Raw genomic sequence first — 26,107 nt, forward strand, 5'->3', positions numbered from 1 at the left:
GCTAAAATCTTTTTACCTTGCTAAATTAAAAAAAAATACATCAAGAATTCCTCAAATTAATTAATAATATTGTGTATTTTTAACTTTTTTTCTGTTGTTGACTGATTGTTACGTCCGTTCACTAGAAAAAATTGTGTTACATTTAATAACCTCTTCGTAAATTTTCCAGCAAAACTATATTTTTGTAGGTGTTGAGATATGTACACTTTACTCATTTACTCAAAATACGTAGTATTGACGTGTTTGCATATATATAATAGTAAACCAAAATATATCAGCAACAGATAATAAATTGCAGTCTTTTTGTGGAGTTGAGGTTTTGTAAAATTCACAAACAAACGGTAGGTACTATATTTTTGATAAACTAAGGGAAAGCTTGAAGGAATAATTTAGGCTTTACTAAAACTAGAATATTTTGAGTGTGAATTAATTAATAATATCGTTGTACCAAATTAATCTCTTATTTACATTGATGGCTATTAAACATATGTTTCGAGATTTGAGGGGGGATAACTAAATAAGTCGCACGATATTTGGAAACACTTATAAACAATATTAGAGAATAAAAAATTACTACCAAATTTATCCTTTATTTGGAAGGTTTATTGATCAATCAAAATCTTACTTATTATACTTACGCTTTTCTAGATTTACACCGTTTTAAACTGTATGTCTGACATATTTTTTATACACTTTGTTTAAAATTTCAAAAGTCCTGACCTTTACTTCGTGCAATTTTTTATTGTAAGATAAGAATGTTGTTAAATAAGGTGACAGTAAAAAGTTACATAAATACATCAAAAATTACAAACGTCAGTTAATTTGAGAAAAGAAATACTTCTCTCAATATTGTTGACAGTTCTCAATCAAAAATGTATTTTTCCTAGTTCATACCAAAACCACCCTAAAACAAATATTAAATAATAAAGAAATCATGTGTATAAAAAGTCATAATTTTAGTATAAATAGTTTTGTTTTAATTAAAAACTAAAAAATGTGCAAATATGCAGATGTCTCAGAAAAAAGTGTAGTTAGAGGCATTAAAATTAAAAAATATGAAGTGATCAGTGACAGTTCTAAATGTTGCATATGTTGTACTTTTAAACTAACTTCCACTATAATGGATAAAACAGTTCCATATAGGCCATTAATTGGATATTTTCTCAACTTAATTCCACATTAGTTTTTTTTCGGATTACCGAATCTTGTGATCACATCTTATTACACTGACCGGCAAAAAACCGGCCACCATCAAAAATTTCGCAAAACCACTTTAAAAATTATTAATTTAACTAGTGATGGTTATTTTATTAAAGAACCATTGATTATTGACACATGATGTACAAATTAGCATCAAAAAGAAGACAAATAAATGCAGAATTAAATTTAATTTAACAAAATAACAGAATTGGTTTCGCAAATTTTTTTAGGATGGCCGGTTTTTTTGCCGGTCAGTGTATTTTATATTTTATTTTATTAAGGTAGACAGATTATACGTAGAAGTACCCTTTGTATGTTGCCAGAAGATTATATCCATTATATTCTCAAAGTCTGGAGCTGCATCACGGGAGCTATTATGGATCTTGGGCACATTAGTATAATAACAATAACAATGAAATTACACGCAGTGCAAATGCAAAGCTATTTCCTCAAAAAAAGAAAATTGGTCGAAGGTTATTTCTACAGGACTTCTCTCCTCCCTGGAGTACATGAAACATATCCAGCTATTTCGAAAAATTACGGAATTTGATGTTGCGTTGTAACGTTAAAGTAAATGTAAAGAAGCTGTGCGTATGTTTCAAATGAGTTTTTCTTTTTCAAAATTTTGCCATGAAGTCATCAATGATATGTATATCAGTTGGGGTAGATGCAGTGTAATACTAATAATAACAGTATTGCATTCCTAAATTTTCGTAAAAATGGAGCGAGCCGTTCCTGACTTAATCAATAAAATAAATCGACTCATTCATTAGTTTTTTTTAAGTCAGCCTCTATAAGTAATTCTAAAAAATATGAATGCAATGCAATGATAAGCAATGATAAATCACAAGTCATCATGTTTTGCACATTTTCGATAGGATTTATTCTACAAGATTTTGAGAATACGTAATCAGTTTTTTGGAGGGGGATAAGTAGATATACATATTTTGATTAAAAATTTTTATGCGCTAGGATAATATTAAAACGTTTGCAAGATTTCAAAGCATTCGGGTTCGCAGTTCCTGATTCAATCAATACGATAAATTGACTCATTCATAACTTTTTTGAGACACCTTGTATAAGCAATTTTAAAAACTACTAATGAAATGATAAATCACAAGAATAGAGTCATCATATTTTGCACATTTTAGGTGGATTTATTTGATAAAATTTTGAGGTGACCTTATCAATTTTTTGGGTAGGGATAAGCGAATAAATTTTGATTAACGATTTACCATCATTACATTTCAGACGTTTTGAAGTTATTGTAAGCATGGTAAATTTGTAATCAAAATAAATCTGTTTATCCCCTCTAAGAACTTGAAAACGTCATCTCAAAATTTGACCGAATAAACCCTATGAAAATGCGCAAAATATAATAAGTCTATACTGTGATTTATCATTACCGCTCCATTCATATTTCTTTAGAATTGTTTATACATGGTGACTCATAAAAATTAAATAATGTGTTAAGTTACATATGTTATTTATTAAATCGGGAAATGCAAAACCGAATGCTTTAAAATCCTGCAAACCTTTTAAAGTTATTGTAAGCTTGGTAAAGTGGTAATCAAAATGTATCTGTTTGTACCCTCTAAAAAAATGATGACGTAATCTCAAAATTTTGCCGATGAATCCTATGGAAAATGTGGCAAAATATGATGAGGCTATACCTGTGATTGAATTTATATTTTGTAGAATTACTTATCTCGGGTGACTCAAAAAAATTAATGAATGAATCAATTTATCTTCGTTATTTACATAAAATTGTTTATCTGCGTGTGTCGGTATTTTAGTATTGTGAACTTAAAACTCATAATCCATTATTAATTCAGTAGCTGCACATTGTTTAAGTAGTAAAGATACTAGTTACGAAATATATGTGCGTAACCTTAAAAAATTTTAACATCGATTATTATTTAGCAAGTTAATCTGTAAAAAATTGCTCAAATAAATATAATATCGATTGTGTAGATCTCTAGGTGCTTATGTTTCCCGGTTACATTTTCTTCATTTTCCGGAAAACTCGCAAGTGTTCGTGATAGACCGCTACATTTACACCACCTTCTTCTCCTGATAACCTAATGCGTATTTTCTCAAAATTTTGCTTTTACGCCGTTTCACGGAAAAGAGCTTATGCTACCTGGATTTATTTTAAAGAAAACTCTACATTAAACATTTTCCTTGTGGCACCATTATTGTTAGATAAATTATTTCCATAACTGAAATATTTTAAATTATAAGGAGTATGACATTTACCTGGAGCAATACAGGAAGTGCTGTAACAGGACAACAGAAGTTTGTAACAGGAATCCCTTATTGATCTATTCCGCTGCTCATGCCAGGAAGCTTCTTTAACTTCCAGCTGATCGATAACGCCTGCATGCCAAGCATATCGTTAGAAACAAGCATTTAAACTAGCATTTGTCCACAATCCACAAATTAAAGTCTAATCTTAATGAAGTTATGTTTATGTGATATGATAATTTAGAACAATGTACTTTTCAAATAATTAGATCGTTAAGTTATTCTAATGTATAGGTTTTCCGTACACGCGAATATAGTATTAATAATACGTGTTTCAAAATGATTTCCATCAAGGGAAAGATAGGAGTTGAAGCGATTTCAAAGCTAACTAGATGAAAATCATTTTGAAACACCCTTTAGTAACCAATGATAAAAGAGCGGTTTAAAGTTATTTAGACAAAAATTCCCTTACCGCTGGCTGAAACACCATTGTTTCAACAAAGTCTGTTTCTTAGAGAAAATATACAACTAGACGTTACAAATTAGATTTGTTATGGTAACACCTATACGGTAAAAGAAAAATAGCAGTGTACTTTTCTCTTTGTCTATTAAGTATAGACAAAGAGGAAAAGTACAGAGAAAGAAGAATGGCTATGTTGTACATTTCCGTAATAAAATGTTTTGATGCCGCTATAAACCCTTTAAAAGGGACGAATCTTTAATACGTACAGTGTAAATAATTAAAAACAATCCTGTTTCTAGAGTTTCGAGGATTTACTTGGCTAAATTTTGAGGTAATAAGATGATTAAACCGTTTGCTGAGGAGGATCAGACACATTTTGAGTAGCGTTTTGTCATCTACGCTGCATTCTTAAAAGATATCTACAATTTTTACAACACCAATCGGCGTGGGTAAAACTCAACAACTAATTTCACAATAATACAAAACTACACGAACTATACAGAGAATATATACAGAATAATTCCGACTCGAGTGAAAGGTATTTGGCTAGACTCAAATTCTATGATTTACTGGACACAACTGACTGCTCCCGACGGTGCTCCCTATTTAAACCTATACGTTCCTTTCTGGATAGTTCGCCGTCAGCGCTTCAAGCTCGTTCTGGAACTCTCCGCCGAGATTTCCACAGAACCGCATCTAGGCGCTTCTTTATTTGAATTCCACCGTCACCGATGATGAGTCACGCATCCACACCGTATATGTTAGAAAACCCATAGGCATCGTACTCGGCTGGCGTATCGATTTACTGTGTAACACTTCAGGTCCGTTCCTTAATTCTGATCGTCTCGATCAGAAACGTCATCGATGTCACTGTTGTACTTCGCGAGGCGATCTAAATGAACAATCTTCATTTTCGTCTTCGGGCCTCCTTGAATTCTGTAAACGACATCGTTGATACTCGTCACAACTATATGGACCTTCCCAGTCTGGTGCCAACTTCGCGCAGTGACGTTTCCTTCTTCAGGGGTTATAAAGCTATACCAAATCCCCTGCCTGGAATCCTACTGAGTTACCCTTAAAGTCGTAACATGTCTTCATTCTACCGCTCGCCACTCAATTCTTGTCGCGCAGTATTTCGTGAGCGCTCGACAGCTTCTCATGTAAGCCATCGCCGTAGTCTTTGACATTTTTCGTGTATTTGCTCTCTTCTTCCGTCACTGGGAGGGGACCAGCTATGTCTATTCCAGTTCTTCCAAAAGGCGAGCCGACGTTGTGTTGTTGCATCATCCCTCTTGCCCAAGTCTTCTGTTGTCAGACCGTACAGGTCGTACATTTTTTGCACCAACTCTCGATGTCTTCTCGGACCCAATAAAATCTTTCCCTAACTTTAGAGAGTGTCTTGTTTATTCCAAAATGAGAACCAGAACCTCCGTTGTCTATTTCTCGAAGTTCTCCCTTGATTCTAATGGCCGGAACTACTTTCCCAAGCTCGCTTAAGCAATCGGTTCACGACATACAACGCTTTCCGTTGAGTCCATAATACATTGAGAGAAAGTGACTCGTGTGACACCTACGACCAGCCAGGTCGTTCTATACCATCTTCTTTCCATCTGAGGAGCAGTCCAATATCCACGTCTTCCTCCTGGTCTTTTTTAAACCGAGCTGTAGTCCATTCATCATCTTCTACTACTGCTCTCTTCTTGCGGTTGAATCGTGTTTTGTTCTAATCAACCTCGTTGCAGTGTTTGTAGTTCTGATAATAAGCGATCAATCTGACAGGCTTTCTTTCAATACAACGCTGCGCGCTTCATCATAAAGTGTTTATTTCCAAAACGTACTACTTCCTTCACTGGATCAATGGTCAATCCATGGCGGCTAATCAAATCCATTCCTAAAATGAAGTCATCTTCCAGGCCGATATCTTATTTTCAGCTAACCAATATAAATTTCTACCGATGCTGCGCCCATGATCGGCGTTGACTCTCCAGTTACAATTTTCAGTCGGATCGCTTCAGGTACAGCTTCTACATCTTCAGCTCTCACGAGTCCTCTACGTACAATTGACACCTCAGCGCCAGTATCGATGATCATTGCTGATGGAGTTCCATTAATTTTCTTCGGTATAGGTGAACCACAACCTCTGTTGAAACTTCTTATTTTCAATTCGCAGGCGGCTTTATTCTCATCGGCGAACACGTTCCCTAGAGTACTGGCTCTTTTTACATCTCCGTAAGTTCTTTGTTGTGTGCTTCTTGGAACTGGTGATCGAGCACGACAATCACGTTTAAGATGTCCCTGGCGCCCACACCTATAATATTCCACGCTTTGCTTACAAAACGCATTATTCTCTCCTCTTCAAAAGAGGCCATCTATTTACTGTAACAATTTTTCCACCAGCTTTTCTGTCTTGTTTTCTTCTTCTTCTGGTCCTACTACGCTGACTTTGTAGCATGTTCTTGTGGTACTAAAAACAGGCTTCACTTCCAAAGCGCGTATGAGAGCATCAGATACGATTATACCATACCATTACCCATGTAATATTAATAGAGAGTAGTAAATTCTTATACTGCTGATTTTATAAGTAGATACTACTAAATACATTAATAAAATTCAAGTATACGCTAATGCTGTTAGTACTTACTGTAATCAGTATATACTTACAAATGTATCAGTCTACTCTTGGTCATGCTAATCAAAGGTTATATGGTATTAACAACTGCAAATCATCATTAAAAAATGTTCGTTGGAGTTCGTGCGCCAAAAATATATAAGCTGACACGTGAAAATCCATCCGATCAAGAATTTATACAAATATATTGATTTATCACACCAAATATGGAATGGTTACCGGAACATTTTCTGGAGGACAATGGGCAAACTCTTGGTGGAGCATTACGTTCAGTGACCAAAATGAACTTATTTTGAAATACACAGCTGATGCGGGTAAACATTTAAACACAAAGTACAATATTACATTACATACTACTGTGTTCTGCATCGAAAAGTGGTCGATCTAATGTTCATATACTAGTACGTATCCTCCAAATTTTGTTTAAGTACGTTTAATGCAGACTTTTTTTGACTGCAGATGAAAGCTTGCAAAAAGTTTATAATATCCACATGTTTCACAAAATTAGCTGCGAATTCTAATTCGGTATCTTTTTTTGTAGCATCCAAATCACAAACGAATCCTATATCTTTTTTAATGCTGACACGTATGAATTCTGCAACTGCAGAAATTAAATAATAACTAAATTTTGTACGTATTATCGCAAGTTGTAGATCAAAAAACACGCCCATATCAAACTAAACAGCTGCAGATTAGTTTGTCTAACAAGTTCATATAAGTACATGCTAATGTTACTAGGGCATCTACCTATAAGTATTAACATTATTTTATTATTAATACCGATTGTAGTATGTACTTTTGCCATGTGCTGATGCTAAAAAGTAGATGCTTATAGATACTTGTAAGTACCTACTCACTAGTTATTACCCGATGTCTGGCCCCTAAATACTTGTAACATCTTAATTTCAACGTCGCGAACACCGTTGATAAAAGTGTATGTTGCCGATCTCTCTTGAATAGTCGGTGGTGCGTAGGAGTATGCATTCTTTTGACATGTGCTGTAAATTCTTGTAGAGATTCTCCCACTTTCTGTGGTCTTGTCTTTAATTGGCCCCAAAAACCTGTTTCAGATCTTCATTCTCAAATCGCAGTTCTAGAGCAGTAGTTAAGGCACTATATTTGCTTATTTCTTCGTCAGACAGGGTTTGAAGTATCTCCAGCGCAGTACTTCACCAAGGCTGTAGCCTTCTGTTCTTCTACCCAAGAATTTGCTGTCGCGCCTGCTTCGAACTGTTTCTTGTATGATGACCAACGCGTCTGACCGTCATAGGGTGTTGTTCTATGGGCCGACATCACATTGCATGAGCTAGTTATTGCTGCATTTTTCATTAACTTTTAGAATTTCTTCATTTTGTTCTCCATTCTGTTTTTTATAGTTTTCATTCGATCTTTTATGTATTCCACTGATTTTTGTAACTCACTCTTCAACTGCTCCATTGAGATCATATTTCGTTCGACAGCTATGCATAGTGCAATATCCCCATTATTAACAGATGTGGAGTCGATTTACAAAAGTTCAATTAAATATTTGATGGTGATTAAATTTTTAATGCGGCATTAAAGTACCACGTGACTGATTCTATGCTAATCAGATATCGCTAAACGCTTCATTAAATGCGTGTTTGTTTTAATTTTAATTAAAATACATATTCTGTACACTGCTCCTTAATATTAAATATCGTGCGATTCTTTAAACTTCTAATCTACATTGGCTTTGAAATAAAAAGTCTCGTCGTTGATAACACCATACACGTACCGCTAAACTTTTGTCTAGGAACAATACCGGGTTTAATTCAGTATGCTAGATTCTTGTAGACTCAGTATCACCTTGGTCAACTTGATATTTTACAACTTGGAATTTGATGGACACAGTATTTTATATCCGGTCTTCAACTGAAAAAGACATCAAGTTGACGTTGATCTTTTATAAACATTGTAAAGTATGTCTACAATAAATTTAAATTTTAATCAATGACAGCGGAACAATGCGGAAACGTTAATTGTACACAACAGTACGGATAAATAAAACATATGCACTGCCCACTACGTTTTCTTCTATCGAAAAAGTAACGCCAACTTGATGCCTTTTTCAATTGAACATCCGTTACTTATTCAATTAGCGTGCGATCTTCCAAATTGGAGTGCATCTTTTAGTCGTTGCTAAAAATTATTTCTGTTATGCCTCAGCACAACTTGTTACACTTTTTCAAAGAAAACGCAGCACAAACACTACTAACAGGTTTTATTAAACTGAAGACAATTTTAGGATCTTTACACAGTAGTCGATAACGCAATCACTTTGTATCACAATAACTTTCCGCAACAAGACTTGACTATATTCTTTTTGATTAGAACAGCAGAGCTTCCTTATATATCCAAATTAGAACAAAGAAAGTACATGGTTCACTTTAAATGGAAAACAAGAAAGATCAAAATCCATTCGGATGTTTGATATTGACAAATTGATACAATTATTGAACTAATGCATCAGAAGAGATAAAAACATCATTAGTTGCCTACATTAGCCTACAGATTTGGAATAACATATTATAATATTACTTGATTAATTGATTAATGACATAAAAAATAGGGGTTCTTAACATTTCTATAATTTTATGGTTGTCTGATTTTTTTTCTATATGAATTTTTTTGTAAACACATACCCTTTCATTTGTTATTAGATTTATGGACCAACTTCGACTTTTAAGCCTGCCTCAGCATTGTTCTGTTCTTTAGCAAAAAGGTTTTCTTTTTTTTTGGGGTTGACCATTAATAGTTATTTACGTGGCAAGCTTAGTAAATTAGCCTTTACGGGCGAGCCGGAATGTTTGCAGGGCGAGCGACGTAGGAGCGAGCTCTGTAATCCGGTGAGCCCCAGTAAAGGCTAGTTGCAAGCGAGCCGCGTACAACGTTTTACTTCCTCTTGCTGAAAATCCTGAAAATGAAAAACTTTGGCATCTCTAGAAATTTTACTTGAAATTACAGTCATAGAAATTATAGTCATTTTTCATAGTTTGCTCCGGTAACTATGGAAAATTGAATTGTTTGAAAATAACGGGACTGTCAATTTGTAAATTCGATTAATAATTTAAATAGTTTAATTTTGTTTCTGAGCTCTGTTAATTGTGGAATTCGATGAAGATGAAGAGTTTGAAGGTGATTTTAACGTTAGTATTAGCACAGTATTAGTGAGATTAACAAAAAGGCCGACGTAGCGAATGTGTGTTTGATTCCGGTGCTGTCATGACCACGTTTTACAGGCACGGTGCCTGTAAAGCTGCCACGGTAACGCTTTACAGGCAGGGTGCGTGTAAAGGCTAATTTACCGAGTTAGTTCAGACGACAGTAAACGAGCTTTAACAAGACAAGAGGAAGTAAATAATTATTTTTTTCTGCTTTGCGTTCATAATAATTTTATTACGATACGCAATCGCGTGTCGTAATAAGTACACTAGGTGCTATAATAATTTCACTAAAAGTAGTGAAATTTATTTTTTTTACTGTTATCATTACGGAGGAGCTATCTGCTAGCTGTTATAACTGTCTATCATCTTTTAACTCTCAATGTTTAATGAAATAAAAGGTACGTTCTGCCAACTGTCGTGAAAACAACCAGATTTTAAATTTGCTGTGTTTTTATGAAAAAGGGACAAAGTGGAAAAAATACTGTATTATAGTCGTTTATAAACATTTTATCGCACTTACTCCTTTAGGGCACGACGACCGCAGGCTAAAACCGTGCGTGCGACAAAATGCTTCTTATAAAACTCGTATATATATACTATTTTATACAAACACTATTAAAAGTACAGTTAGGGACACGGAATTTCAAACGACCTGTCAATCATAATGACAATAAGGTATAAGACTACAATGTTTGTAAATGTCAGAAAGTTGGTTGTCGTTTGAAATTCCGTGTCCCTAACTGTAGGCTTTTTGACGTCTGTCATGAAACGTTAAAAATATCACTTCACGCCACTGGTGTTAGAAGTAAAATTGTTCATAAAAAATATCGGCTATAAGCGATGTTGTACTGCTGCCTCGACTTCGTCGGGAGCAAATCGACGGTAGCTCTCTTAGATACTTCTTCGATCTCTTCTGGTACTGCACGTTTCCTTCGTTTTCTTCAGTATTCAAGGTTGTAAACATTTATGGAACCTTTTGTAACTAGGGTCAAACTGACAGTTTTTATGAATTTGTCTACTCCGATGTTGTTCATTTCGATTGTAAAAATTAACAATAATTAAGCATTTTGATTGCGTTTTACAGCATATGTATAAAAAATAGAGTATGATATTCGTGTTAAAAGTGCTTTTATTTTGTTCATGTTGTTCGTTCGTTCCCCAAACTTCACTTCACCCCAAACACACTTACATCATAAATAATTTGCCACAAATACAAACATTTAAGAATATAGTTCTAATTAGATAACTTGGCTCAGACAGAATAAAAATAACATTTGTCAAAGACTGTAGCCAAAACATATTCAAACAGAGAATAATCTGATTTAAGTTTCACATCGGTGTTATGCTCAAATCTACTGTACTTGTGTAATTTGTATGATTACGTCTCAGAGTCAATGATTTGTCAATTTTAGACATATTCCAGTTTAAATAACAAATATGCAATGAATTTCTTGTGTAGAGCAATAGATGACAATGATAAACGCCATTTTCACAGGATTTTCACTGAAACAAATAACGTCAAATTACAGAATAAAAAATTACATATATCTAAAATCTATCGTCGCGTTAGACATTTTAATATCTGGTTGTCTCATATTTGAAAGTGTTTTTTTTTTTTCAACTGTCTATAATAATAATTGCGAATTTGATGATGCGCACTTTCCAAAAAAAGTGAGGTGTATGAATGCTGACAGTGCGGGCACCCTGTCAGGGTTAACTGACCGAATGTGGGAGAGGCCTGAGAAACAGGCGCCAGTGATCTCACCGGTTCGAGACACAAAGGATCCCGCAAGTGTGGAGTAAATAATTTGAAAGTGAGAGGTTATAAAATAGGGTGATCGGCCTGCTCCCTGTCGGCTATTTGAGGTGATAAATGATGCTGTTTTTCCTCGCTTCGCATTCTTCCAAAAGTCCACACTAACTGGCTAACTTAGAAGATACAGAACGATTTTCGAATATAGTCTAAAAAAACCGAAGTTGAATGAATTTCTTGAAATGGTCGCAAAACGAGTACATAATTATTTCTGACTGGGTATGTATTGATGTGATCCAGAATAATGATAGAAGTCTTCGCCTTAAAAACTGTTGCAAGAAACGTTCATGATGAGTTTATTATTTTCATGACTACTCCAATAACTTTTATTACTTCGTAGCCTGTAAAATTAATAGTCAGAACTTAATAATAATAAAAAATTGAAAATCATTCCGAATAGGTATACAGTTGCAGTTAATCTTGAAATTTTCTAATCTACACATGGCTGTCATTGTCAATAGATCAAAACAAAAAAGTTAAGATTTAAATTATTGCAAAACAAAAATGTTTTATCTGGAAGAATGGTTTGAGCTAACAGCAGAGAGTTAGTACCTAATCAGTCAGTTTATCTGTAATCTCATGAGTGATACCTACTATCTATCACAAAAATGAGAAAATTATGATTAAAGTTAAGTGTTGCAATTGGAAAAACCGTGGTGCCTTCACTTTTAAATTTCGTCGTTTTTGAGTAGTCTTTACTATTTATTGCTATTAAAATCCATGTTCTATTCGAAACAGTGGGCTACACTCACAATGTCAAAATCCCAGTTTTTGCAGCATTTAGAAATGACTAATTTTGACACTGACAAAATTTGCGCTAAAATGCGAAGAAATTCACAATCTTGACATGTTTTGTCCTGACCGACAGACTTAATGATCCTACAACTTAGAGCTTAAACTACTGAGGCTTGAAACATGAAATTTGGACAGTAGGTTTCTTTTGTAATCTAAGGAGTCGCTAAGAAAGGATTTTTGGAAATTCCACCCCTAAGTGTATAAAATAGGGGATGTTTCCTGTATTAGGGTCCCGAAAGTTTTAAGTTAGGGTTCATGGAGAAGTGAATATTTATATTAACTCTATCAAAAGGTAAAAATAATATGTCCTAACTGTGAAATCTACGCAAGGGGACCTGTGGGCAACAGCTATTCTAGTATTAGATATAACGATAATTATACAGAAACAAAGATTTCATCAGTGGATTTTCAGCATGGTCCAAATCTTTCATACATTACAATAATGCTTCTCATTTTTTAAGTGCAATATACACTGACCGGCAAAACAAACCGGCCACCCTGAAAAATTTCGCAAAACCAAACTTTAATAGTTATTTATGTACCAAGTCAGTAAAGTGATTCTTTATCGAACGAGTCTGAGATTATGAGCCGAGCGAGCGAAGCGAGCGAGGCGAGTAACAGGCGAGTTCGATAAAGATCCTTTACTGACGTGGTGCATACAAATTTTTATCGCCAACCTTAAAAATTTATAATTAAAAATAATGGAAATGTTATGACTTATCACATTTTATTATGACAGTAAACGTATAATAACAATGAGTCAAAAGATATCTACTTATTACTTGTTATATTAAATGTAAATGTACAACCTGACGGATTATAAAAATTGAGTCCTGAAGTCGAAGGAGTTTGAAGTGAAAATGTTTGAGGATTAGCCGTGCTAATAATTTCATTAGGTGAATCTTGAGTAAAATTATCATTGGTAACAAATATGTTGTCAGCTTGACTTTCACCTAAAATTGTCTCTGCGATTTTCTTTTTATTGGGCACAGATTCCTCAACATAGGACTCTGCAATCGTATCAGAACTTTTCTCGTTGGAACCATGACAGTGACAGACAGAATGTCATACAGTCATGGTTATGTTGACAATTATGAGCGGCAGGTAAAGTGCTTGATTTTTACAGTAAAATAAAGTGTTTGTTTACTTCCGAAAATCGCTATGGTAATGCATGTTTCTATTGCCGGTTGGCGATAAAAATTATTAATTTAACTAGTGATCGTTATTTTATTAAAGAACCATTCACTATTGACACATGATGTATAAATTAGCAAAAAAAGAAGGCAAATAAAAGCAGAATTAAATTTAATTTAACAAAATAACAGAAACAGAGCGACAATTTGAGAGACGTCTGTAAGAGTTAATGGAATTGTTTTCGCGTGAAAACGTTTATTAATTGCCAAACTTATAATCAAATGATGAAAAACACTGTTTACAACAACAGCCTCCTTTATCTTTTTTTTTTAAGAAAATATTGTAGTTGGTCTGTTTCTGTTATTTTGTTATATTAAATTTAATTCTGCGTTTATTTGTCTTCTTTTTTTGCTAATTTGTACATCATGTGTCAATAGTGAATGGTTTTTTTCTAAAATAACGATAAATCAATAATTTTTAAAGTGGTTTTGCGAAATTTTTCAGGGTGGCCGTTTTTTTTTTGCCGGTCAGTATATGTATAACGGGTGTAACGGGTGTTGGGACATAGGTATTTAACATGTACAGACAGAAACTTGAACATATTGACTCTCCTGATTATTTTAGAGGAAAACAATACATACAAAAATTGTAAAGAATAAAAAACTGTATCTAAATCCTTTTTTATTTATTTTATAACACCTTATGGTATTGAAATAAAAGAAAAAAGAATTCATAATTTGTGATAGAATAGTACTAGCCACATATGTATGTCAATTACATAAAATTCATTACTGTGATTTGTATTATAAATAAAGGAAAGTGGCCATTTTCTTTACCAATGAGTAAAAAAAGACATTTGATTTAGTTTCAATCGAATTATTTGAAAATTTACATATTTCTTGTAAAGTGACAAAGTAATGACGATCAATTTAGTAGGCGGATATAGACTGCCATAACAATAAAACAAAACAATAGCTGTCTAAACAAATTTTTGCCGAAACTCATTGCGTGAACAAAATTTTGCAAAAATGAGCGGAAATGATAGTAATTCCGAAATTATGGCAGCAGTTTACGTTGCGACTTCTTCCTTGTGACCCTCAAAGTCATAGGGCAAGTACAAAAAAGCTCATGAAGAAGTAATGCTCGCCTATTTTCATGAAAAAGTAGTTTATTTCTAATACAATCACAAAGAATAATAAAAACTAACTAGACAACATTATTTTACGACATTCTCATTTCAATCCATTGAAACTAATACCAAAAAAATCAAGAATGTGACGATAGTTGTTAGCACCTAAAATAATGCTGTTCAAAGAAGAGTGCAATGAATAATTACATCTGTGAAAAGGGGCAGAAAACGTATATGGTGAACGAAAAGTTCGAGTAGAAACGTTAAAATTAATCTGTGACAACAGTCCAGGAGCATCTATTAAACCAAAATTAACTTAAAAAAAACACAGATTGTAGTAATTTTTGAGATTTTCTAGACTACTCAAAGATACATAAGTGGCAACTAGACTAATATTCTGAGAAATAATATTATTTAAAGATAATCTGTAGGGTAAACCAGACAGTTATTGGACAGTTAAGGAAATTTTGATGTTCAGAAATTCGCAGCAAACCAACAGTGGACTGTAATAGTTATTTACATTCGCGTGTGGTAACTTACATTTTACAGCGCGAAATAAATTTGAAGCACGACGGCGAAGCCGGAGTGCTTTAATGATTGAGCGCTGTAAAATGGTTAACGCACAAGATTTGTATTAAACTTTTTGGCCGACAATTTTTAAAAATTATTTATACTTTTTATTAAATTTCACATAAAGTCAGAAATAAAACAAACATAACTGTCAATGAATATGTCAATTACAGTGATCTGTAACTGGTGCACAAAAATACACAAGATGGCGTAGCTCCGTTTGAACTAAAAAATGTTCGAAATTATATGATACATTGCTGTTCAACAATAAATAACTTATGTATTTGGCGTTTTAATCATTATATTTTCGTTGTGTAAAGAGATTTTTATTTATAAACGTCTAGGAAGAGCGGACAATTTGGGCAATTTTTACGCACGCCGGGTGGTAAACATCCAGGATGACTGTAAATTTGATGTTTCCGAAGATGTCATTTGAATGTTAATTTGACGTTTACATGTCAGGAGGCCAAAAATAAATTTACTTTTCACATAAATAAAGCTTGGAGTTCTGTCTTTAAGTTTCCTTAGATTATTTTTCACTAAAATTATGGATTACTTTGTTAGAGAGCTCGGCGAAAACTTATGCAAAAAAGTACAGGTATTAGACAGTTTGTATAGTTATTGGACGTAGAATATTCAGTTATAGGACAGTAGATCCGGACCTACATTTTACACAGTTTATTGCAAAATTTTGCTGCTTATATATAAAATCTGACGGGAAATAGCTAAAGGAAAAAATAAGTCATTTATGAATTGAAAATATGTATTCAAATAACGATATTTAACATAACTGTTATGGGTAACAAATTACAATAAAGCTAATGGTATTCTTTTTGCGCTTCTTTATAATATGCATATAACTTATCTATTATATTTTCGTCAGACTGTGACAAATTATTACTTATTTCCTCACTGTCATTATCACTTACTTCAAAATAACAGTTATGACAAACACATAAGTCGTCATCAGTTGGTATGTTCTTTTCGTTGTGTTTTGGGATGCACCACTCGGGAAAAAAGTTTCTACAGTCATCGCACAGAATTTCTTTCGTCGTTATGTCAGCCTTACTAACACAACATTCATAGATTGGTTTTAGTTTTTTTCCTCTTTTTGACGTTTTCTGAGTTTCTTGTTCTTCTCTTTTTCTCTTTCTTTTTTTTTTGCTTCTTCTCTTGCTCGTTGACCTCTAGCTAGCTTTTTCCTGAACATTTCTTGGTATCGTTCGGAAGTAATAATCGGATATGGAAACCTTTCTACATTGCGTTTACCTTGTCTAACTGGTGCGCTGGGGGCCATTAAGTATTTTCCTAGTAATGTGTCATCGATAGTAACTCTACTTGTGCATGGTTGAAAGTTGGAATAATTTTCGTTGTCATTCCTTGTTGCGGCCTCAATGTGCAAATTTTTAATAGGAGACTATGACGATGAGTTGTATAATGTTGACCTTCGGCTCAGCTATAGTTTTATTTGCTGACTTCTCATTATTTTCATTTTTGTTTTGAAAAAATTTCCAAACGTTAAATAATAATTTAAAATAATCACGTTCACCACTTAATTCAACAATATGATTGAAGTTCTTAAATAATGTTTTCTTCACCCACTATTTGAGAGAGAGAGAGTTTTAAAATCTAAACTCCGAGACTGTTTTGTATTTTCTTCATGTTCTGCCAAATTCTGACCTAAACATTTTGTATAAACGGCCATATTAATATTTTTCAGTGATTGGACGGGTATCCAATAACAAAATTCAGTCACATTTGGACATTGAATGATTAGACACATAATTATTACCTCTCATAACAAATATACAAATGTTTCTTTTCAATCAGTGTACTCCGTAAACTTATTGTGAAACGACTACGATAAATTTATGCAGTTAACGTTAAACATATGAAAGTATCCGACGCAGTTCAACTTTAGCACCTCTTAACAAAACCCTAAGAAAACTGCCTGTAGCAATGACCTACAAACTTTTTCCCGCGTAAACATAGGATCGGTAATTGAAATCTCTAATGTCAACCTGTTTTCAAACAAAGCAAACGTCAATCTCACCACCTAACGAAAGAAAATTGAATGAACTGAAATAGAAACCTTATGGTTCTAACCTATATTTGTAATGTCCAATAATGTCCAATAATGTTTTACCCTATTTTAGAGATTTCAACAAACTATTTTGAATAGCCTCAGAACATTTAACGTGGATGGCATAAAACAGCGACTAGTGCTATATTCCAGCAACGATCTGACCATCTTTCCACCTTTAGCAATTAGTCGTATTATAAAGTTAAATTTGGATTCAAACACAGCCCCAGATCTTTAATCAAATTAACAGCTAATAAATCTATTTCACCGAGGGTACATGTGCACGGCAAGACTGAACATTAACCAGCTTGAGCAATTCGACATTATATCATTCCAAGAACGAATGCTTTTAAAAAACTTATAACTTATAACTCATCAGCGTAAAGGAGTGTGACAATTAATATCCGCACAAATATCGTTAATAAAGAAGTTACTAGAAACGGACCAGTAACTGAACCTTGTGAAATATCCAACCTAACTTAAAGATACACATTTTGTTCTTTCCAGAATGTAACTTCTTAACCATGACAATAGCTGATTCCGAAGTCTATACACATACAGTTTATGCAAGAGAGAAGAGTGGTTGATCGTATCAATCGCTCAACTGAAATCTGTGTATATCGCATGAACAACTAAGCCGTTTTCAAATGTACTAATAACATAGAGAACCAGTGTAAAGAAATTAGTTGTAGCGTTTAGAGATAGTTCAGATTTACCTCTGAACTATCGCCATACGATAGTTCAGAGATGTACTTTTAAACTGGCCCGTTTTATGGTCTCCAAGCAGCCCTGACCTAACAATTTCGGTTTTTACTTGTGGGGACATTTGAAACAAATTGTTTATAAGGAAAATTTACCAAATGGTGTGGAATATTAAAAAATCGCATTAGAAATGCGACGAGGTTGCTAGCGATTGAGGAAATTTGAAAAAGCTACAAAGGTCTAAGCCGCAGGTTGGTAGTTTAATAGAATAATCAACTTCAAGTTGTTTATTTAAACACCTGTTTATATTTTTGCAGTTTTAACTGCAGTTTGAGTAATGTTAATTCGGGCCAAAATATTTATTCCTCTGACATTTTTTTCATAAAATCACAAATAAAAGTTTTTCCTCTTGTTAACCCAGTCCGGGGACCTATTGTATATTTATGGGAATTTGAAAATTATGAACAACTCACCAAAGCCGAGAGCTAATAGGACCCGCCCGACGACTGAGAACCGCGAATTCGAATTGCACTTGATGCTGAACATTTTTTTCTGGCTTTACGGTTTTTTTTACAGTACACATTATTTACTTTATTTATTTCTAAAATAAGGTGAACGAACGTATTTTGACAATTAATTAGGTATTGTAGTTTAAAAATTGGTTTTTCCATACTAGTCCAGCAGTTTTTGGTTTCTGGCCATTAGACACGCATCGAAAATCCGTAAGGCCAGCGGTGACGTTCCGGTATGTTCGAGAAAAGAAAAGCCTAGAAGTGGTTTTCTGGAAGTGGTTAGCAGAACAGCGAAGTGCTTTAAATAGAAATTACCCTTGGAGTCCAGTCAAAGAGAGAATTAATGTTTTGAATATTCTGTGAAATAGAGAAACGGTTTCTTCTTCATGTCTGACAAACATGATGTTCTTTGAATGCTGGCTAATGGTAAATCGCTATCCACAAAAATCATCCTCTTGTTGGTGACGGACGAACAAGCCGTGTTTTTCACCATTTTGCCACACAGAAAAGGGAAACAGAACAATAACGCGAACTAAAGGACAATTTTTATTGATTACGTCTTATAAAATATGGATTTACGAATTTTAGAATACCAAATTATTTTGAATAATTTTTTGGAGTAAGCTCCACAAAGACGACTGCCAGTTGCGCGTAATCGTAATAGGTAGTGACTTACGTTCTTTTTCAAAAACCGTATCGTACATTTTCTTAAGAAGATAAATATTATGTAGATTTTTCAATGTCAAAAAATGAACATGTGCACCCATGAAAGTTTGATCCGTACGAATTAAAAAAAACATCGACCATGTTAGGATCTACTTAACGCATTTTTTTTTAACATATTGAACGTTCTAGCGTAAATCCATGCCTATTATAAGAAGGTACCGCTACACTCGTCTTCGCCCCGTGCTTTTAAATGCCTCGCGCATGCTTGAAAGGCTTGCTTATACTTGTATTATAATATACTATTTTTAATTTATGGTTTTATATGTAATTTTGTGACAAATATGATTAGGAAAAGAACCTCTTTGACATTAACCGACGGAGTTTAACAAATGCGTACAATCTGTCTGATCAAGATGGTAGAGTTCTATGTTTAAAACTTAAAATTCGAAAAGTGACATAACTAATTGTAGGTCAGTTTCAATCAGAAATCAGTTGTATAAAATACTGAATACAACCGTTTTAGAATTTTAGATGAGATTGAGGAAGAATAACTGGACGAATGTGACGTTAATGATGGTAATAGCATTTAGTAAAGGCGATTTGAATAACAAAGAGGATATAATACTTTTTTTATGTAAGTTACAATGAGGGTAGCTCAAGAATGTTTGTTAGGTCCAGTTGTTTATTACTTGTCATGAAGAATGTTTTTACATTACAGTAAAGCGGGAAACACTGTTTCGTTTGTTTCGGGGTTAAGGAAGACGACATGTAATGTAATAGATACTTACAGCTGAATCGACAACTTTTTTGCTACGCACAATTTGCTCATTTTTTTTTTGCTACTAAATTTAAGTCTCCTATTGCACTCAGACAATTCTTCTATAACATCTTCTGCTGAAACAAAAATTTTTGGATACGAAACTTACATTGCATTACTTAGATGTTTAAAAACTTGTATTTCAACTAAGATGTTAAAAACAGCGGATTGTGATGTTGTCCACTCACGCTTATTGTACCACAATTTTAAACTCGGCAGCATCATGGGATCGATTGTCCAAGATATAAAGAGCTCTTATAATATTTGATGTAATGTGCAAGATTTTATTTATTTATTTATTTATTTATTTATTTATTTATTTTATTTTATTTATTTTATTTATTTTATTTATTTTATTTATTTTATTTATTTTATTTATTTTATTTATTTATGTTATTTATTTTATTTATTTATTTTATTTATTGAATTACGTTCCACTACAGACCGGTGGCCCAATTACTGGGGAACGGGGGACATACACAACACCCAGAGCCGGGCGGGAATCGAACCCACGACCCAAGGTGTAGCGGGCAAGCACGAAGCTACCTTACCTACCCGGGTTCTCTTTTCGATTTCTTACCGTGATATTTTTCTTTTTTACCGGCGTGCTACCTGTAGTATTCTTGTGTTTTATACGTATAACGCTAAATTTACTGCAAGAGCAAAAATATGTGTTGTATAAAATTACAACTTACCACATAACGATGTACTCATTATACAAGGTGATTTTTTTTAACCTGAAACTTTCAAATATCTCGGAAAATACCGCCCGGAAAACACATCAGTGCTAAAATTAGCTCCCTCCTCTTCTCTTTGTAGGTGGGGCAAAGTTAACTTCCAAACCTTAAATGGGAACTGCTATTTTTTATTGCAGATTCGGAGTTTACGGTTAAATATAAGTATGATTTGTTTGAAACATTTTTTTCGATTCGTGATAGATGGCGCTGAATCGACGAAATTCAAATTTTGCGAATTTCTCCTACTGAGATTCTATGCATACGATTCTGGAATACGTTGGCAATAAAAAATACCATGTTTTAGGTGAATATTCAAAATTCGCCGTCAAAAAAGTTGATCCATGTTGCAAGTTTCGAATACTTGGAAATTGTTACCTATAGAAATGTAAATGGCTGGCGAATAAACTACTTTTAGCGTAACCCAGGAACAATGATGCGGGCGAAGTAGTTTTTGTTCCTTTCGAAATGCTTGATTAACGTGAGTCCACTAGCCTTTCACATAGCAAGGTGCTTGATTTAGGTGAGCTCCCCGCCTCTCGCCTATTGTGGGTGTCTTCACCTATCACCTATCAGGGTGCTTAATTTACATGAGTCCCCTCATTTCAACATTTTTCAACTAAAGTAAGTGCTCAAAATGATTCGAATTCAGTACATATTACACATATTAAATGTACAGTGAAACATGTGTCTGCTTGAATTTCAGCACAACCATTTCTGATTCGCTCAATCATATTCTCACGTGTTGATGGTTATTGTTCATAAACTTCATCTTTGAGTTAGCCCTACAAAAAGAAATCTGGCGAACTACGATCTGGCAGGCCAATTTACCGAACCAACTCTACCGATCCAGTGACCATTGAAATCATGATAACGTACTTCACGATCAGATGCTATCATGGAATAATGTGCTGGACAACCATCATGTTGAAACCACATGTTCTGTCGCACTTCTAAGCTCAAGTAATGTTGGCAGTTCGTTTTCCAAAATGTCTCGGTACATTTCACCATTCAAGTTAACTTCGATAATGTGGCGACTGATTTTTGATTACTTACAATGGAAACGTGGTATTTTTACCGCAGAATTGTATGCATAGGTTTTCAGCAGGACAAATAAAAAAATAATAATTTCGCTTATTACAGTGTCATCTGTCCTGAATATAAAAAAATGTTTTAGACAAACTCTACGTACTTTTAGCCGTAGAATCCGAATCTGTAATAAAAATTAGGGGTTTCCATTCAAGTTTTCAAAGTTATGGAACGATTAAATTTTGAATCTGAACATTTTTTTGTGGAGTGCTTATTTTTCGAGATAACTATTTGAAAGTTCCAGGTTAAAAGAATCACCCTGTATACTCACCTATTACTCACAACTTCGCCCATGTAAAGCTCGGAACGCTTTAGTTTTTTAAATCCCACGAGAACTATGTTACGACTGACATAAAAAGTAGCGTATCAGTATTTTACTACGGGCCAGAGCCTGAATCTCTATGAAAAATTTCATCCAGATTTACTGTAACGTAAAAATACATCAATTTTCCTTTGTTTTTAATATAGTTATAACAAATTTTTCACCTGTTGTCTTCCATAAACAATACTACCCCAAACTTTTACATTTGTAGCCAGGGGTTTAAACGAACGTTGTTGGACATTACGTCTCATTATTTTCATTCAAGTTTGCAAAAATACATTTTACTCCGTTTCATCCTCTCAACGGGCTTACATTTATTTATCCAAAAACTCGTTCCACAAAAATACCATCTGCAATTTATAAGATTTATAATAACAGATATTTATTTTATTATGAGTTTAAGTGATACTTTATGTGACGGAGTATGGACGATTAAACGCCGAGCGATAGCGAGGCGAATTAAGTCCATACGAGTCACATAATGTCAAAAAATGAAATTTTTGTCAAACGATTAATATTCTTTTGAAATGATTATTTCCTGTCTCCTTGCTTCATTAAAAAACTATCTTGCATTGACTCACTATGGTTACTGTGGTTGACAACCACGATGATTTTCACATAAACGTATATGCTCCGCCGTATAAGTGTTTTACCGTAAATCTAACGTAAAGTTGAGAGTTGTTCAACTTTATGTACAGTGGCGGAAATTTAAAGTCGGGCACCAAGCGATATTTTCATGACATTTTCACCAATTTTGGTAAACGCGGCTTTTATTACCTATTTCACCTTCATGACTCCACGGTCATTTTATATTCAATCAAATTACAAATTTGACGTTAAGAAATTTGACACTTTTAAATTCTGGTTTCCTAGGATTCTGAAACAATAATAAAGCCATATTTACAGTCGTCAAAAAGTTCTGCCCGACTTTAAATTTCCCCCACTATACATTTTACGTGTGTACAGTTGGGGACACGGAATTTCAAACGACCTGTCAATCATAATGACAATAGGGTATAAGACTACAATGTTTTTAAATGTCAAAAAATTGGTTGTCGTTTGAAATTCCGTGTCCCCAACTGTATGTAACTAGAACCAGATATTTTTAGTGCTCTAGAAATTGAAGCAATGTGTTGGTAGCATGAAAATACATACATAAGTGATCAGACCTAACTCCCCACCCTTTTTCCATATTTCTATTAATGGGACGTACCATCGGTAGAAATAAAAAACTGGGACACTGAAAATTTTTGCATTGTAAACAGCTCTTTAAAATGTAATTCAAAATGCAATTTTAAAAATGTCACTTTGATTAATGTCAAGTGCCAATTCAAAAATGCCAAGTTTGAATGAAGTTCAAAAGCAAACTATTGCGCAACGTTTAAGGGATGGGGTCTCAATTAGAGCAATAGCAACTGAGCTGCATATCAGCAAGAATACTGTCCTACTGGCTAAAGAAAAAATTAATGAACATAGTAAAATTATCAGAAGAGTGGGATCGAGTCGTCCAAAAAAAACGACTGCAGACGAAAACATTCAATTGGCAAATTTCATTCGTGAATATTCTTTCGAAACAGTGGTTAACGCAAGGCAGCAAAACCAATTTCCTTGCGTCACTGAAAACAGCCCGGAAAAGAGTCCACAAAACTGAATTAAGAAATCGGGCTTCTGCCAATAAAATATTTTTAACTGAGGCAGCAACAAGGCAAACAGGGTATTATTTGCTCAGGAGTTTGTCAATGAACCTGCAGATATGTGGAATAATGTGATATTTTCCGACGAAAAAACTTTCAAATCATATAATAATGGGCGTCGTCGTGTCTATAGAGCCCCAGGAACGAGATATGATGAACGCTATTGCAATAAATTAAACAATCCGGTCGCTTTTCCGTTAATGTTTGGGGGTGGGTTAGCAGCAGAGGACGTGGAATTTGCGCAATTGTAGAAGAAAGATTAAATGCTAATGGATACAGAAGGCTTCTAGAGGAACTTATGCTCCCCTCAGTAATACCAGTTTTTGGAGAACGAAACTTTATATTTCAACAAGTTTGTACTATTCTTCCTTTCATTTTTTTTTTTTTTTTAATAATTATAAAACCCATTGCAGAATAACTGTCCAGTTCATAATGTCCGACTGGTAAGTCTGTATTTGTAGGCCCAGGGAGTCAATGTTTTGCCTTGGCCCTCTAGGAGCCCGGATTTAAACGTAATTGAAACTGTTTGGGGGGAAATGCAAAAATATATTTATCTAAATGATTTTCGAGCCTGAAATCCACTAGAATTACAAGAAAAAATTGTCGAGGCATGGGAAACTATAACACCTGGATATATGAGGCAGTTAGTTGCTTCCATGCCTCGTCGACTACAGAATGTGATCGATGCCAATGGTGCAATGACAAAATACTGATCAGATGAATTGGCATCTTCAGTATATATATGGTTTCTAGTTATAATTCCAGTTTTTTATTTTCTCTTGAATAAAATTATGTTCCTAATTTTACGCCCTCGTTTACGCCTTTATCTTTCCGACTAATTTCTTGAAAACAATAATTAAAATATGAGAAAATGGTTCACAAACCTAATAAATAATATTTTTGGCAGGAAGAACCCAACTTACACGTTTTAAATTTCGAATTTTCAAAATTATCTAGTTACCTTATTGTGTCCCAGTTTTTTTGTCCAGAGATAGTACCCACCAGCGGCGATTCCTTGTGAGTTTTGCTTGGTTGGTCATATCCCTCCAGTTCCTCCTCCGTAATAACAACAGTAGCAACAAAGTGGCGGTGTTTATATCCATTTTCTATTTGTTTGTGCCTCCTGTTTAGTCTCCTCTACCTGTCAGTTGCTGTCAATTCAGCTGTCACTTGTACCTATGTGAACATGACGTTTACAAACGCATGCGCTTTAGTGAAAGTATTTTACGATCATTGTAGACAGTCGCTTAAAAATTGCGTTTGTGTACTTATTACGTATTACGTCAATTTTACGAATTACGTTCATTGTGAATTGGCACTTAGTGCTTGCGTACCTCCGCCCGGGAAATAAAATATGGTTGCAAGGTTGTTTACCTAAGAACATATCGAAAACCCCGGAGCAAATCCACCCGGGATCCAGTTTCAAAAAGTGAACTTAAATATATTAAGCAAGAATACTGATACAATTATTGGATCTTATCTTATTTGTTTAAAAAGTTCCATATGACACAAAGCAACGCGTAAATGTTTAAATACATTTTTATAATATCCGTTATCTCGCAAAATTGTATGATGCGTGGAAGCCTGCACTCTGATTTTGTACTGTATTTTATGCAATGGGCGGGCATCCATGATTTGAAGTGTGATTTAAAATTTGTTGTGATTGTAATTGTTGCACCCTCATTTTTGCATCTTGAATTTTTCAAAATATCTGTCATTATTTGTGGTATTGTTAAGAAACTCTGGGGGACCGTGATTGTCCGGAGTTTCGCCGATATCGCATGAGGGTGGCGTACCTCACTGCCATGCCTTCGGCCGACTAGTGCCACTGAAAACGAACATGCCTAGAAGACCTAGGCAGTGAGGTCACCTTCACACCACTGGGGGTGGCACCTTTCATCGGGAGCGGCGGTGCTCGGGCGCCAGCTTCCTCTCCGGTAAGGTTCTAAAACCGGAGACACTATGGTCTCCTGAGCGCCCGCGAAAATAAGATATAATACGACGGAAATTTTCTAATATAATAAACAGTTTTTATTCCCTGCCACCAGCTACATCTAAAGCAATTCAAAAATTACGAAATATCCGGCACGGTCGTTCCGTACTCCTGGATGGCGGCCTCCTGGTCCTGAGGGCAGCGGCTCTACAAGGAAAATCGCACGAGGACGGAACGGCAACACGGGAGGAAAGCATGGCGGCGGAAAACGACACGTGCTCAACGGTTTCGGCTTCTTACGCGCGTTCGGGGATGACGGTTCAGCTTTCTCACTCTTCAATCCTTCTCACCCTTCAACGCTTCTCACCCACTTCTTCCACTTTTCACTGA

The 26,107-nt window shown here is 34.5% G+C and overlaps 1 protein-coding gene across 1 annotated transcript in view; it reads left to right on the forward strand.

Annotated features, from left to right (window-relative positions):
• Nucleotides 1-26,107, forward strand: part of LOC135134794 (zinc transporter ZIP11) — a 195,063-nt gene that overhangs the window by 71,015 nt on the left and 97,941 nt on the right. The gene's annotated exons all lie outside the window — the stretch shown is intronic.

This window comes from Zophobas morio, unplaced genomic scaffold, assembly GCF_036711695.1.
Source record: "Zophobas morio isolate AGI-343-1 ecotype UQ-CSIRO unplaced genomic scaffold, CSIRO_AGI_Zmor_V1 ptg000024l, whole genome shotgun sequence".
NCBI lineage: Eukaryota > Metazoa > Arthropoda > Insecta > Coleoptera > Tenebrionidae > Zophobas > Zophobas morio.